Here is a 13,105-nt window from a genome sequence, read left to right as displayed (position 1 = left end):
TAGGGCCCTACCAAGTCGAGGCACAGGTCAATCCGGTGGCTTTCCGGCTGACACTTCCGGAGGGATCCAGGATGCATTCAGTATTCCATAGATCAGTGCTCACTCCCTACAAGGCACCTCACAGATTTCAGGAGCCAGGGACGGCACCGAGCCCGCTCGGGGAAAGGGCCACGCAGGGGGGGTCGCCAGAGGGGGAGCCCGTCAACGAGGTCACAGAGATTTTAGACTCAAGATGGGGGGAAGAGGGGGTAGAATACCTTCTCGCCAGAGAGGACACCCCAGCCAGTGCCAACAGCTGGGTGCCGGGCTACGCTTTGGAGGAACCTCTGCTCAAAGACGAGTTTCATGCCCTCTTCCCACACAGGCCCATGCCAGCCGAGTTTTTCGACGACTGGCTTTTCACACCCACGCTTTCAGCCAGCACGTTCCTGGGGTTCGACTCGGACAAGGAACCGACACTGGACACACGTTCCCCGGAGGGGTCACCCTCGGGATCTGCCTCAGAACCCTCGTATTGGTGGGATGATCGACCAGAGGAGCAGTGGCGCAGGAAGTGGCTGGAGGGTCCCGGGCGAGCACCGTACCCAGAAGAGACCGAGGGGGAGACGGACATGGACGTGTTCGGGGAGGACCTTGGGTTCGAGCACGGCGGCACAGAGATGGAAGCAGAGGAGATCAACGCCGGCGAGTGCAAGGAGGAAGAGCCGGACTTATCCAGTTGGATGCACGCCACGGGAAATGAACTGTATCCGGCACTCACCCCCATAACAATGGAGCACCCAGCACCCACACCTGAAGGAGGGGAGGGGGAAGGGGGGGCTTCGAGGGGGGATGGATGTCAGGGGTTCAGGAGCAGAGGCACAGGAAAGGGAGGAAACAGAGAGCGAGGGGGAGGAATCCGAAGGAAATATGAGCGATGACAGCGGCCCGAGATCTCTGAGTCTTTCCAGTGAATCGGAAGATTCACAGAAGGGGGCGCCAGTGGTCAGAGCAAGGGGGGCGCCTAGGGGGACACCCCAGGAAGAAGGGACCAGAGGGGACTCAGAGAGCAGCAGTTGGAAATCGGGGCCAGCTTCCCCACCAGAGCACAGTAGGGAGGAGGGGTCCCAGGTATCGGGATCAGAAGGCTCGCCGCAAGCGGGAGGGCATGAGTCAGGATTGGCCACACCCCCATCGGGGAGCGAGGAAACGGTCAAGAGGAAAGTTGAAGGTTGGGCGCGCGCGCCAAGTTCAAATCCACAGGAAGGCGGCACAGTAAGCAGCCCGGATAGGGAGCCAGGTCCTAAAGCCCGCCGCAAGGAGGGAGAAGAGTCCGGGGGGTCAGTGTCAGAAGAGTCCAGGAAGGAAGAGACCACGGGGGGCAGAGGGACCCAGAGGAGGAAGGAAAGACGTAAGAGGTGGAGTAAGGCTAGAGTATTAAGTTGGTGTACAGGAGGCGGAGACTCAGACGGAGCTTCGCCGGTCTAGTTTCTAAGACGTGGAGCTGCGCGCTGCGGCTTGAAAATGGAAATTGTAACTCAATAAAGACTTTTGTACAGTGTTGCCGGCTAGCGTGGTCCTCTGTGAGCTGGGACCTGGAAGCAGCTCTGACAGCCGCCATCCATCCTCCAACCGCCTCCAGACACTCACACAGGACCTTCACTGGTTCTGATTTAAAAGAGAGGTAGAGCTGGGTATCATCCGCATACTGATGAACACCCAGCCCAAACCTCCTGATGATCTCTCCCAGCGGCCGCATGTAAATGTTGAAAAGCATGGGGGAGAGGACAGAACCCTGAGGCACCCCACAAGTGAGAGCCCAGGGGTCTGAACACTCATCCCCCACCACCACTTTCTGAACACGGCCCAGGAGGAAGGAGCAGAACCACTGTATAACAGTGCCCCCAGCTCCCAGCCCCTCAAGACGGTCCAGAAGGATGCTATGGTCGATGGTATCAAACGCCGCTGAGAGATCCAGCAGAACTAGGAAACAGCTCTCACCTTTGTACCTAGCCTGCCGGAGATCATCAACCAGTGCGACCAAGGCAGTTTCAGTCCCATGATGAGGCCTGAATCCCGACTGGAAGGGATCCAAATGGTCCGCTTCTTCCAGGCGTGCCTGGAGTTGTTCGGCAACCGCTCGCTCAATCACCTTGCCCAGGAATGGAAGATTTGAGACTGGGCGATAGTTGGCCATCGTGGCCGCATCTAAAGATGGTTTTTTAAGAAGCGGTTTAATAACCGCCTCTTTCAGCGGGTCTGGGAAGGCTCCCTCACGGAGGGAAGCATTCACCACCCCACGAAGCCCATTGCCCAGTCCTTACCGGCTAGCTTTTATAAGCCAGGATGGGCAAGGATCCAGGAGACAGGTGGTTGGTTTCACTCGTCCAAGCAGCCTGTCCACATCCTCGGAGGTAACAGATTGGAATTGATCCCACTCAACTTGACTAGACAGAACTCTAGCACTCTCCCGCCCCGGCCCTGCTCCCACGGTGGAGTCTACTTCTTCCCGAATCTGAGCGATTTTATCTGCAAAAAACTTTGCAAAATCATTGCAGGGCCCGTACTGGGCCCCAATGTTGCAGGTGGTTCCGCTAAATTGTGAACCACCTGAAAAAGTCTCCTGCTGCTGTTTTCTGCAGATGCAATAGAGGCAGTGAAGAAATTCTTCTTCGCCGTCGCTATCGCCACTTGGTAGGCTCGATGTTGAGCTCTAACCTGTGTCCGGTCAGATTCGGAATGAGTTATCCGCCACCGGCGCTCTAGCCGTCTCAACGATTGTTTCATTGCCCTCAGATCCGTGGAAAACCACGGGGCTGTCCGGGCTCCATGCAATCGGAGACGGCGCTTCGGAGCCAAACAGTCAATAGCCCTGGTTAACTCCACATTCCAGCGGGCCACCAGGGAATCAGCTGAAAGGCCATCAACATGGGATAAAGCATCCCCTACCACTCTCTGGAGACCATTTGGATCCATTAAGTGGCGGGGGTGGACAATCCGAATTGGTCCCACCTCCCTGCAGAGGGGATGGGTCGCAGAGAAGTCCAGTTGCACCAGGAAGTGATCTGACCATGGCACTTCTTTCGTTTCGCTTTTACTTAGTGTCAGATCACCAACATCCATAGAGGTAAACACCAGGTCCAAGGCATGTCCACGGCTATGGGTTGGGCCAGACATATTCAGGGACAGCCCCATGGAGGCCATGCTTTCCACGAAGTCCTGAGTGGCCCCTTGTAAGGTCGTGTCGGCATGGATGTTAAAATCCCCTAGGACGACCAAGCTAGGTGTCTCCAGGAGAACATCCGCCACGACCTGAAGCAGCTCGGGCAGGGAATCCTTGGTGCAGCGGGGAGGTCGGTACACCAAAAGGAATCCTGTACTGCCCCTATTGCCCAACTTCCAGAACATGCACTCAGAAAACTGGGTCTTCCCAATAGGACGCCTGGTGCAAACTAATGACTTCCTAAAGATCACTGCAACCCCCCCTCCCCGCCCACATGACCTGGGTTGCTGTGCGTAAGAGAAACCTGGTGGACAAGCAGCGGCAAGGACAGGCCCATCTGCTTCATCCAACCAAGTCTCTGTTACACATGCCAAGTCAAATCCTCCATCCATGATCAAGTCATGGATGGCAGTGGTCTTATGAATCATTGACCTGGCATTGCACAGCAGCACCTTCAGGTCATGTGGGTATCCCTTGCTGATTCTAGTATCCATCCGGTCAGGACCAGACCCAGAGGCAGGGATAGTCCTCAGACAACGACTAAACCTGCCTCCTCTGTAATGACATGGTCTGGTCTTAGCGTAACTCCTCCTCCTACCCGTGATCACCGAGATCGGTTGTCCCAGTGCATCCCCCCCTGTGGAACATGCCCCAGCAGGGCCCTCAAGCACTCACTCAGGGAGTCTTCCTGGGCAGCAGGCCGCAAGCAGCACACAGTCCTTATGAGGCCCCAGGCCCCGCCCCAGGCCAGATGGTAAGTGGCAGGAAGGAGCAGGGCCCTCAAGCACTCACTCAGGGAGTCTTCCTGGGCAGCAGGCCGCAAGCAGCACGCAGTCCTTATGAGGCCCCAGGCCCTGCCCCAGGCCAGATGGTAAGTGGCAAGAGCAGGGCCCTCAGGCACTCACTCAGGGAGTCTTCCTGGGCAGCAGGCCGCAAGCAGCACACAGTCCTTATGAGGCCCCAGGCCCCGCCCCAGGCCAGATGGTAAGTGGCAGGGAGGAGCAGGGCCCTCAAGCACTCACTCAGGGAGTCTTCCTGGGCAGCAGGCCGCAAGCAGCACACAGTCCTTATGAGGCTTCAGGCCCCGCCCCAGGCCAGATGGTAAGTGGCAGGAAGGAGCAGGGCCCTCAAGCACTCACTCAGGGAGTCTTCCTGGGCAGCAGGCCGCAAGCAGCACACAGTCCTTATGAGGCCCCAGGCCCCGCCCCAGGCCAGATGGTAAGTGGCAAGAGCAGGGCCCTCAAGCACTCACTCAGGGAGTCTTCCTGGGCAGTCCTCTTTGCCTTTTCTGATGACACAGACGCTCCTCTTGAAGGAAATCTGAAAACCACGCCCAGTAAGCTGTGGGACACTGAGCAAGTTGCTTGCAGCTCCCGGAACATAAAGTACACCTTTGATGGTAGTGTGCAGACTTGCCAGTTTCACAGTCCCTTCTCCTGCGATTTGCAACGTCCTTCCGTCAGCCAGGTGGATCTCACCTTCTTGAGGTGTGAAGGAGATAAACAGGTGGCGATCCTTCAATATATGGCGCGTACAGCCTGAATCAACAACAAAGCTGCCTTTGGCTGTTGGAGCAGTCTTTACAGCAAGCAAACCCTTGTTTTCCACCGGCGTGGGCTTTTGCAGCTTGCCCCCCTGCTGCTCCTGGCCACCAGATGTGCCTTTAGCCTTTGGTGAGGCTGTGCCAGCAAACATATCCTTGTTTTCCACTGGCATGGGCTTTTGCAGCTTGCCCCCCTGCTCCTGGCCAGCAGACGTGCCTTTAGCCTTTGGTGAAGCTGTGCCAGCAAACAAAACCTTGTTTTCCACTGGTGTGGGCTCTTCACCCTCCCTCTGCTTCTGGCCATCTGCAGGCGCCTGCCTCTGTTTACCTTTGCCTTTCCGGCCTCTGCAAAGGCGATGGCCTTGGTTCCCACAAGAAACAGAGCTCTCAGCTGCCGACTCCTTGGCTCCCCCTGGAGGCTGGAATGCTGCCTGGGATGACGTGTCAATCAGCTCCCCCTGCAGCCTGCAACCAGTGCCCTCAGCATCCCTGCATTCACTCGCATTCTGGGAAACAGCCAGGAGCTCCGATGCAGTCAAACTATCCCAGACTGGCTGGTGGGCTATCTTCAAAGCATTCCACATATTACGTGCAGTGGTGTTGCCAGCAAGCGTCTTAATTTCCTCAAGAGAGACGGACAGGACTATTACGTCAATGGCCCTCAAATTCTGGCGTTTCCATTTCTCTGTCAGAGGAACCGGAGGGGCCTCAAACACAGTATGCCACACTCCAAACTGACGCAGCAAACTTTCACACCCCTTTGCCCAGGTTTTATAGTTTTGCCCATTTAACTTTGGGCACTCAGTAGCTTGGAAAAACTCCATTTCCAGCTTTTCCTTTGAGCCGTGAGTCTTTTTGCCTTCAAAGACTTCTTATCTTAGCAGCTCATTAATCACGAAGCCTTTGGCGCAGCTCCCAGATCCATTAATCTGCCGGAGTTCAAAGGCTCTTTCCACGGTAAACAGAAACGCCTGACTTTTGCTTTTCCCACATACCTTCCAAACGCAGTCTGTCGCAGTCTTACTCCCCTGTAAGTGCTGTGAATCTGGGCCCGAAACCTGTTGTTGGGACACTGCCAGGGAGATATAGTCCATCATGGCCCCAAGCCGGCTGCCGGACGATCCATTGATCCCTGTAGTCACGCAGCTTCTAGTGACACGAGTTTTCTGGAAATTCCTTGCCACATTCCAGGGCTCGTGCACACTCTTTATCAGCAGATAAAACACAGCCAAAAGTTGCACAGCAGGAGAGCATATTTACAGACTTTATTTAGCGTTGATCATGAAGGAACATTCTTTCACCTCTGGTGGACTTCCCCGAGAGTGAAGGCCTTCTGGGAAATGATTTATAATGAGCTAAAAAAGGTATTCAAGTATACCTTTCCTAAGAAACCAGAGGCCTTCCTTTTAGGCATTGTTGGCCAGAAGGTGTTAAAGAAAGATAGAATTTTATTTATGTACGCAACAATGGCAGCAAGAATACTCATCGCCAAGTATTGGAAGACACAAGATTTGCCCACACTGGAAGAATGGCAGACGCAACTGAAAGACTACATGGAGTTGGCCGAAATGACTGGCAGAATCCGAGACCTGGGAGAAGAGACAGTGGAAGAGGATTGGAAAAAGTTTAAAGACTATTTACAAAAACATTATAAGCTGTATGAATGTTAAGAAAGTGCACAAAAGGAAATAACATGGCATCAGCAATTTAGTTGAAAGATATTCGAGAATAAGTGGAATGTAATGTTTAAGATGAAAATTGAAATAATGTTATGCCTAAACCAAGCAGTCAGGCATTTGATAAAAATACTTAAAGTCTGAGGCATAACATATGAGAATTAGAAAATAAGAATTAAAAAAAGGTAATAAATTGCTGTCTATAATTTTATTACGAAGAACGCAGGAAAGGAAGATGTGAGGAAGTCCAAATAGTTATGAAAAAATGATATATGAACGGTTATGACATTGTGCATTCTATTTTTATGTTTTTCTCTATTTATGTTTCTTTTGTGTATTTATTTTGTGTGTTATCTTTTGGTGAAGGTATTGTATGTGACTGGTGATTTTCTTTGCTTACAATTTGCAATAAAAATATTTTTTTAAAAAAAATATTTAGCGTTGATCAGAACAAAGAAAAACATGACCGTTCTGAGTCAGTGTCTCCGACCGACTGAGAAATCGAAAGCAACAGCAAAACATAAACATCCTGTGAACAGGACATGCGCAGACTCTGTGACTCACAAAGCCTGCTCCCTTTTAAGGTGGAACGGAAATATCCTAACATCTTGGCCCTTTCCAAGTTCAACTGGAGCTGTTGGTGAATCGCCTCCATTTCCTCCGCAAACTATTCTGCGGCAGGCACACTCCATGTCTCCTCCCCCCTTCCCGGGAAAGCCCTAGGGTGACACCTGTGATTGGCAAAGAAAGGAGTCATCCCTGTGGATACGTTCTCCGCGTTATTGTAAGCAAATTCTGCCAGTGCTAATTTGTCCACCCAGTCATTCTGTCTCTGACTGACATAACACTCTCTCCGCCTGCCCATTGGTTTTGGGGTGCCTCGCTGTCGTGAAGCTCACCTCTACTTGCAGCAAACTCATGAGCTTGCGCCAAAACCGTGAGGTGAATTGGGTCCCCCTGTCCGAAATCACCTTAGAAGGGACCCCATGCAATCTAAACACATGCTCTACGAACACTTGGCTGTTTCCTCCGCCGTCACTGCATGTGAGCATGCCACAAAATGACACATCTTGGTTAGGAGATCCACCACCACCATGCCTGCTGCTTTCCCCTTAGACCTGGGCAGGTCAGTGATGAAATCTACCGATACCACCTCCCATGGCCTCCCTGGTGTGGGCAAAGGCTCCAATAACCCTGCTGGAGCAGCCCTCTCCCCTTTGGCCCTCTGGCAGGTGTCACACCCTCTTACATATTCCCTCACGTCCTTCCTCACTTTAGGCCACCAAAATTCCCTAGTAACCAGCAACATGGTTTTGTGTTGCCCAAAATGTTCTGCCGTGGAGCTGTCGTGAAGTTGCTTGAGGACTCTGGCCCTTAGGGATTCACCTGGAATATACAATGCCCCCAATAGAACAGAAGCCCCCCTTTTCCCTCAAAACCTCCCTCAGCTCCCCCTTTTTCCTTAGCTCGTCCATCTTCCACCGTGCAAAGGCATCGTCTCTGATCAATTGCATCAGTTCATCGTCCTTCACCAATGCCCTCCCACAAGTCCACCTTTTCTCGGGAAACATGAGCCTGGCTACAGGAGGTCCTTCTTCTGCCAGGTACTCTGGTTTGCGAGATAGCGCATCTGCCCTCACGTTCTGCTCCCCTGGCACATACTGAATCCTAAAGTTGAAGTTGGCAAAAAAACTCCGCCCAGCGTATCTGCCTTTGGCACAGCACACGTGCTGTGCGCCAGTACTCCAGGTTCTTGTGATCCATGCACACCTGTATCTGGTGCCTCGCACCAATCAAGAAGTGTCTCCATTGCTTGAACGCAGCCACAATAGCAAGCAATTCTTTGTCGTAAATACCGTAGTTTGGCTCCGACTTCTTCAGCTTCCAGGAGAAAAAGGCACACAGCTGCCAATCCCCCTTGCCATCTTGCTGCATCAGTACCGCTCCGATGGCCCGGTCAGACGCATCAGTTTCCACCCGCAGCGGCAGGTCGGGGTTGACGTGCAGTAGCTGCTCCTCGGATGCAAAAATCTTCTTAAGCCTCTCAAATCCCTCTTGCGCCGCTTCAGTCCACATAAACTTCTTCTTCCCACTAAGGCAGTCCGTTATGGGCACCGTCAACTGTGCAAAGTTTTTGATCAACTTCCTGTAGAAGTTGCTGAAACCCAGGAATCGTTGAACATCCTTCCTGGTCTTTGGGCTTTTCCATTCCACCACAGCCTTCACCTTCTCAGGATCCATCGCCAGACCCTTATCTGACTACCTGTAGCCCAGGAACTCGACCTCCTTCGTGTGGAACTGGCACTTCTCCAGCTTCAACCACAGGCGATGCTCCTTTAGCTTGCTCAGGACTTCACGCACGTCCTTCACGTGCTGCCTTTCGTTGTCAGAAAATACCAGAATATCATCCAAAAAACAAACGCAGTTACGATACAGCAGCACGTGGTGCATGAAAGCCTGGAAGCACGGGCTTCCACATTGCAAGCCGAAAGGCATGACAAGATATTCGAACACCCCCAGTGGGGTAAACATGGTGGTTTTCCACTCGTTGCCCTCTCGCACCCTGATGAGATTCTACGTCCCCCGGAGGTCCAGCTTAGTAAAAAATTCCCCCTTCCGCACTCTCGCCAAAACGTCGCCGATTCTCGGCATGGGGAAGGCCACGGGTTACGTCAAGGAGTTGAGAATTCTGAAATCCACTACAAGTCTCTTCTCGCTCGTAGCTTTCTTGTCCACAAAGAACACCAGGCTGCCACCCACAGCTTTGGATTCCCTGATGAATCCCCTTTTAAAGTTTTTGTCGATAAAGTCTTTCAACTCCCTCATCTCTTGATCAGACATGGAATACAGCTTCCCCACTGGCAGCTTGGCCCCCGGGACCAGGTTAATCTGGCAATCGTATGGCCGGTGCGGCGGTAATGTGTTGGCCTCCCTCTCATTGAACACTTCCTCCAAGTCTCGGTATTGCGGAGGGATTCCGCCTTTCCTTCCTATGCACGTTGCCGCCATCTTGGCCCCCTGACTCAAGGTTCCCCTACTCCCAGGCAATTCTCTAAACAGTGTGCCAACCCGAAAGTCAGGGACCGCTGGTGCCAGGAAACCACCGGATCATGTAAGGCCAACCAACTCATACCCAGAATAATGGGCAGACCAGCCAACGTGGGTACGTGGAAAGCGATGGTCTTGGAGTGCGTGGAAATCCGCATCCTCATGGGAGGAGTCTGATGGGTTAATTCCCCTCCCAAAAGTTCCCTTCCATCAATAGTGGTCACTTGCAGAGGAAAATCCAAACGCCGAAGGTGCAATTGGTGCTGCGCAGCAAAATCCCTGCTGAAGAAAATTGGCACTGGCTCCTGAGTCCACTAGAGCGTGGACCTCCATTGTGTGGCCATTTGGGAGCTCCAGCAACACCCTCACCACTATGCCCGGTTTGGAGTGCCCTGGTCGGGGCTCTTCGCTGCTGCTGCTGCCTGGCTGTTGCCCCCGTTCACCACCAGCCAGGCCCTCCCGTTTCCCTGCACCTGGGGCACTTCCTCTTCTCCCTGTGGCGTAGCCCCCACCATTCCCTGCCAGTTACGACGCTCTGGACACACTCTGGCAAATAGTCCTGGCTTCTGGCATAAAAAACATTTCTTGGCCGCCTGCCAGTCCTTTCCCTCCTTCTTGCTCGGCAGTTGGGCCTTTGAATGTTCCTGCGCGCGGGCTGAGTCAATTTCCATGGGCTCTGGCTGACTCTGACCTTCAGTAGCCTCTGCCGGCATCTCAAGAATGCGATCTCCATGGAAACGCCGCCCTCTGCTCTGCCTTCTCTCCAGCAAATGGGCTTCCTGTCTGAGACCCACTGCTAAAGCAGCCTTGGTTAGCGCGTCCATATCTTGGGGTTGAGGCCCTCTGGCAAGCTCATCTTTCACTTCAGAATTCAGCCCGGCCTTAAACAGAGCCTGCGCTGGTTCTGAACTCAAATCCCACCCCAGTTTGTGGACCAGCATTGCGAACTGGGACCAGTAACTGCGCACAGTCAAATTGCCTTGCTTCAAAGCCAAGAGCTCCTGCTGAGTCATATCAACTTGACTCTCATGTGTAAACATGACGTCCATTGCCTCAAAGAACTTTGACAAGTCCTGAAGAGCATTGTTATTAGCTGCTATCAGTGGCCTGACCCAATCTCTAGCCGGGCCCGATAAGTAGCTAATTAGAAAAGCAACTTTCTGCGCATCGTTAGCAAAATCAGCCCCCTGCAGTTCTAGGGCATATTTCATCTCCGTTTTAAATCCCAAATATTCCTGAGGATCCCCGTTAAATTTACCCACCAGCGTAGGCAATTTTCTTCCCAGCAGGTCCCCTCTCGCTTCTCTTTGATGCGCTCGACTCTCCTCCAATCTGACACGCAGTTCCTCTGCCCGAGCCTCCAGACCGGCGTTGCGTTGCTGTAAATCAGCCAGTTGCTTCTCCATTGCTCTTATCTGCTCTCTCCTACTAGCACCCGGCATATGAGTCTCTGCAAGCTGTCAGGGATGACTGGTGAGTGCTAGCAGAGATAAGAGTCCAGGAATCCAGCCATATTTACAAGATTTATTGGTTTCTTCTTGCTATTTACAAAGAGCTCTGAGAGTCAGCCTGCACCATGGTGAGTCAGTTGCAGAGACTGAATCAGCTTTCGATTTCTTCCAGCATATCCACTTCCTGAACCCAACCCCCTTCCTTCCTCTGTTACGAGAGTGGCTGGGTCCCGGAAGTGGCTCCCCCCTCTCTGATTCATTGCTTCCTGACAGCCCTTTGTCACCCTCCTCGTCCAAGGAAGTACAGCTGCTAGGTAACGAAGGCTTAACTCTGTAAGTCTCCATTCTCTCCCCCTTCTCTGCCTCCAATTCCCTGACATGTGTGATGTATCCCTTATAGTTTTACAACACAGCAGCTGGCAAAATTGCGGTGCTCCTCTGGCTTTCTACATTCCTTGCTTGCTCACCCAGCCCTCTGAGATGACTCAAGCATCAATGAAAAGAAAGCAGGAACTTTTTGAAGATACCCCAGAGTTTCCACTTAGTTCCAATCCTTTGGCGTCTTGCTCCTTTTAAGAGCTGAAATGTTTTGCGAAGAGTGAATATTTCGTGCTTTTTAAAAACTTTTCTTAATTTTTTTGTTGCTTAATAAATGTGTGGAAGTCACACCAGCTTTCCTTCCACTTGCAAGGCCATCCTAGCGCACAAAGTTCTTGGGGAAGAGCTGAAAGAGTTTGCCTTCCTGGGTCGGCTCGAAGCCGTACTTCTCCAGCTGCTGCAGGCTGAAGGTACAAGCCTTGACGTCCTTCTCAATCTTGGAGGCGACCATCTGTTGGAAGTGGGCGCGGGCCGTGAGGGGCTGCTCACTGCCGGCGGGGGCCTGGTAGGAAACGTAAGGCCTCAGCTTGAAGCCGCTCAGGCCCGGCACCACCAGGCATGGCACCTTCTCCGGCACCAGCTTAAACTTCTGGCTGCACGTTAGGTAGCCCAAGGGGTGTGCACCGCAGCTCTTGTAGAAACTGTGCAGGCCCCGCTTGCTCATCCAGGCGGCCAGGTGGCCTGTGCCACGCACCAGGCCCCGCGTCACTTCGCTTAACAGCCCCATGAATAGATAGGCGTGTGCTTGCTAAGGAGAAATGAAAGGACCTGAGCCTTGTTCATCTCTGGCCTACTTTACCTCACAGCACTACTCCCCCTTCTCTCAGGCACACAATGCCGCTTGTTCTCATTGGCTAATAATCGCTGTCTTCCATATTTTCATTTCACCAATTAGAGGATTGGAGGGGAGGTCCAATTCTCTGGCAGATTATTGGAGGGGAGGCTCGGGACCAATCAGAGTCAAAATTTACTTAAAAGGGTCTCGGTCTGGAGGTTTCTAGGAGGGAGGGGACACGCAAGGATTATAACCTTAAGGATGATCGCCATTTTGATTGGCCAATGTGACTACTCTACTTGGGCTGATGGGAAATGTAGTCCAAAAAAAGTCAGAGAGTGCACAAGCTTGGGAAAGGTACCGTATTTTTCGCCCTATAGGACGCACCGGCCCATAGGACGCACCTAGTTTTTTTGGGGGGAAATCAAGGGGAAATTTTTTATTTCCCCCCCAGGTTTGCGCAGCCATCCCCAAGCTAGAAGAGGGAGACGGAGCGCTCCGTCTCCCTCTTCTGCCTTCAGGGACAGCCTCCCTAGCCTCTGTGGGGCAGCGCACTCCGCTTCCCTGCAGAGGCTTTGCGCAGCCATCCCCAAGCTAGAAGAGGGAGACAGAGCGCTCCGTCTCCCTCTTCTGCCTTCAGGGACAGCCTCTCTAGCATCAGTGGGGAAGCGGCTTGCCCCGCTGTTCCCCGAGCTTATGGGGCTAGCGATGGGGAGAAGCAAGCTTGCTTCTCCCCCCCCCCCGCCAGCCTTCAGATCAGGTCGGGGAATAGCGGGGTGGCGGTGCTCCGCCTCCCCACTATCCCCTGAGATTGTGGGCTGCAGGCTGCTGCCCGCAAGCCTTGTGAGCCCGCGGGACCTCCCGCCGGGCTTGCAAGGTTTGCGGATAGCTTCCTGAAGCCTGGAGAGCGAGAGGGGTCGGTGCGCACCGACCCCTCTCGCTCTCCAGGCTTCAGTGAAAGCCTGCATTCACCCCATAGGACGCACACACATTTCCCCTTCATTTTTGGAGGGGAAAAAGTGCATCCTATAG

General features: G+C 53.0%; 1 pseudogene across 2 annotated transcripts in view; it reads right to left on the bottom strand.

Moving 5' to 3' along the window:
• LOC309523324 (large ribosomal subunit protein mL41 pseudogene) overlaps window positions 1-12,056 on the bottom strand; it is a 280,354-nt pseudogene extending 268,298 nt beyond the window's left edge. The window contains exon 1 of one of the 2 annotated variants that reach the window (XR_014224653.1): window positions 11,590-12,056. The product of XR_014224653.1 is annotated as a large ribosomal subunit protein mL41 pseudogene (transcript). The remainder of the gene's footprint in view (window positions 1-11,589) is intronic. The other variant, XR_014224654.1, reaches the window with a different exon arrangement.
• Window positions 12,057-13,105: the final 1,049 nt, after the last annotated feature.

Source organism: Podarcis vaucheri (genome assembly GCF_965113315.1).
Source record: "Podarcis vaucheri genome assembly, chromosome: W".
Taxonomy (NCBI): Eukaryota; Metazoa; Chordata; class Lepidosauria; order Squamata; family Lacertidae; genus Podarcis; species Podarcis vaucheri.
Note: the sequence above shows the minus strand (reverse complement) of the source record. Positions and strands in the feature narration are given on the sequence as shown.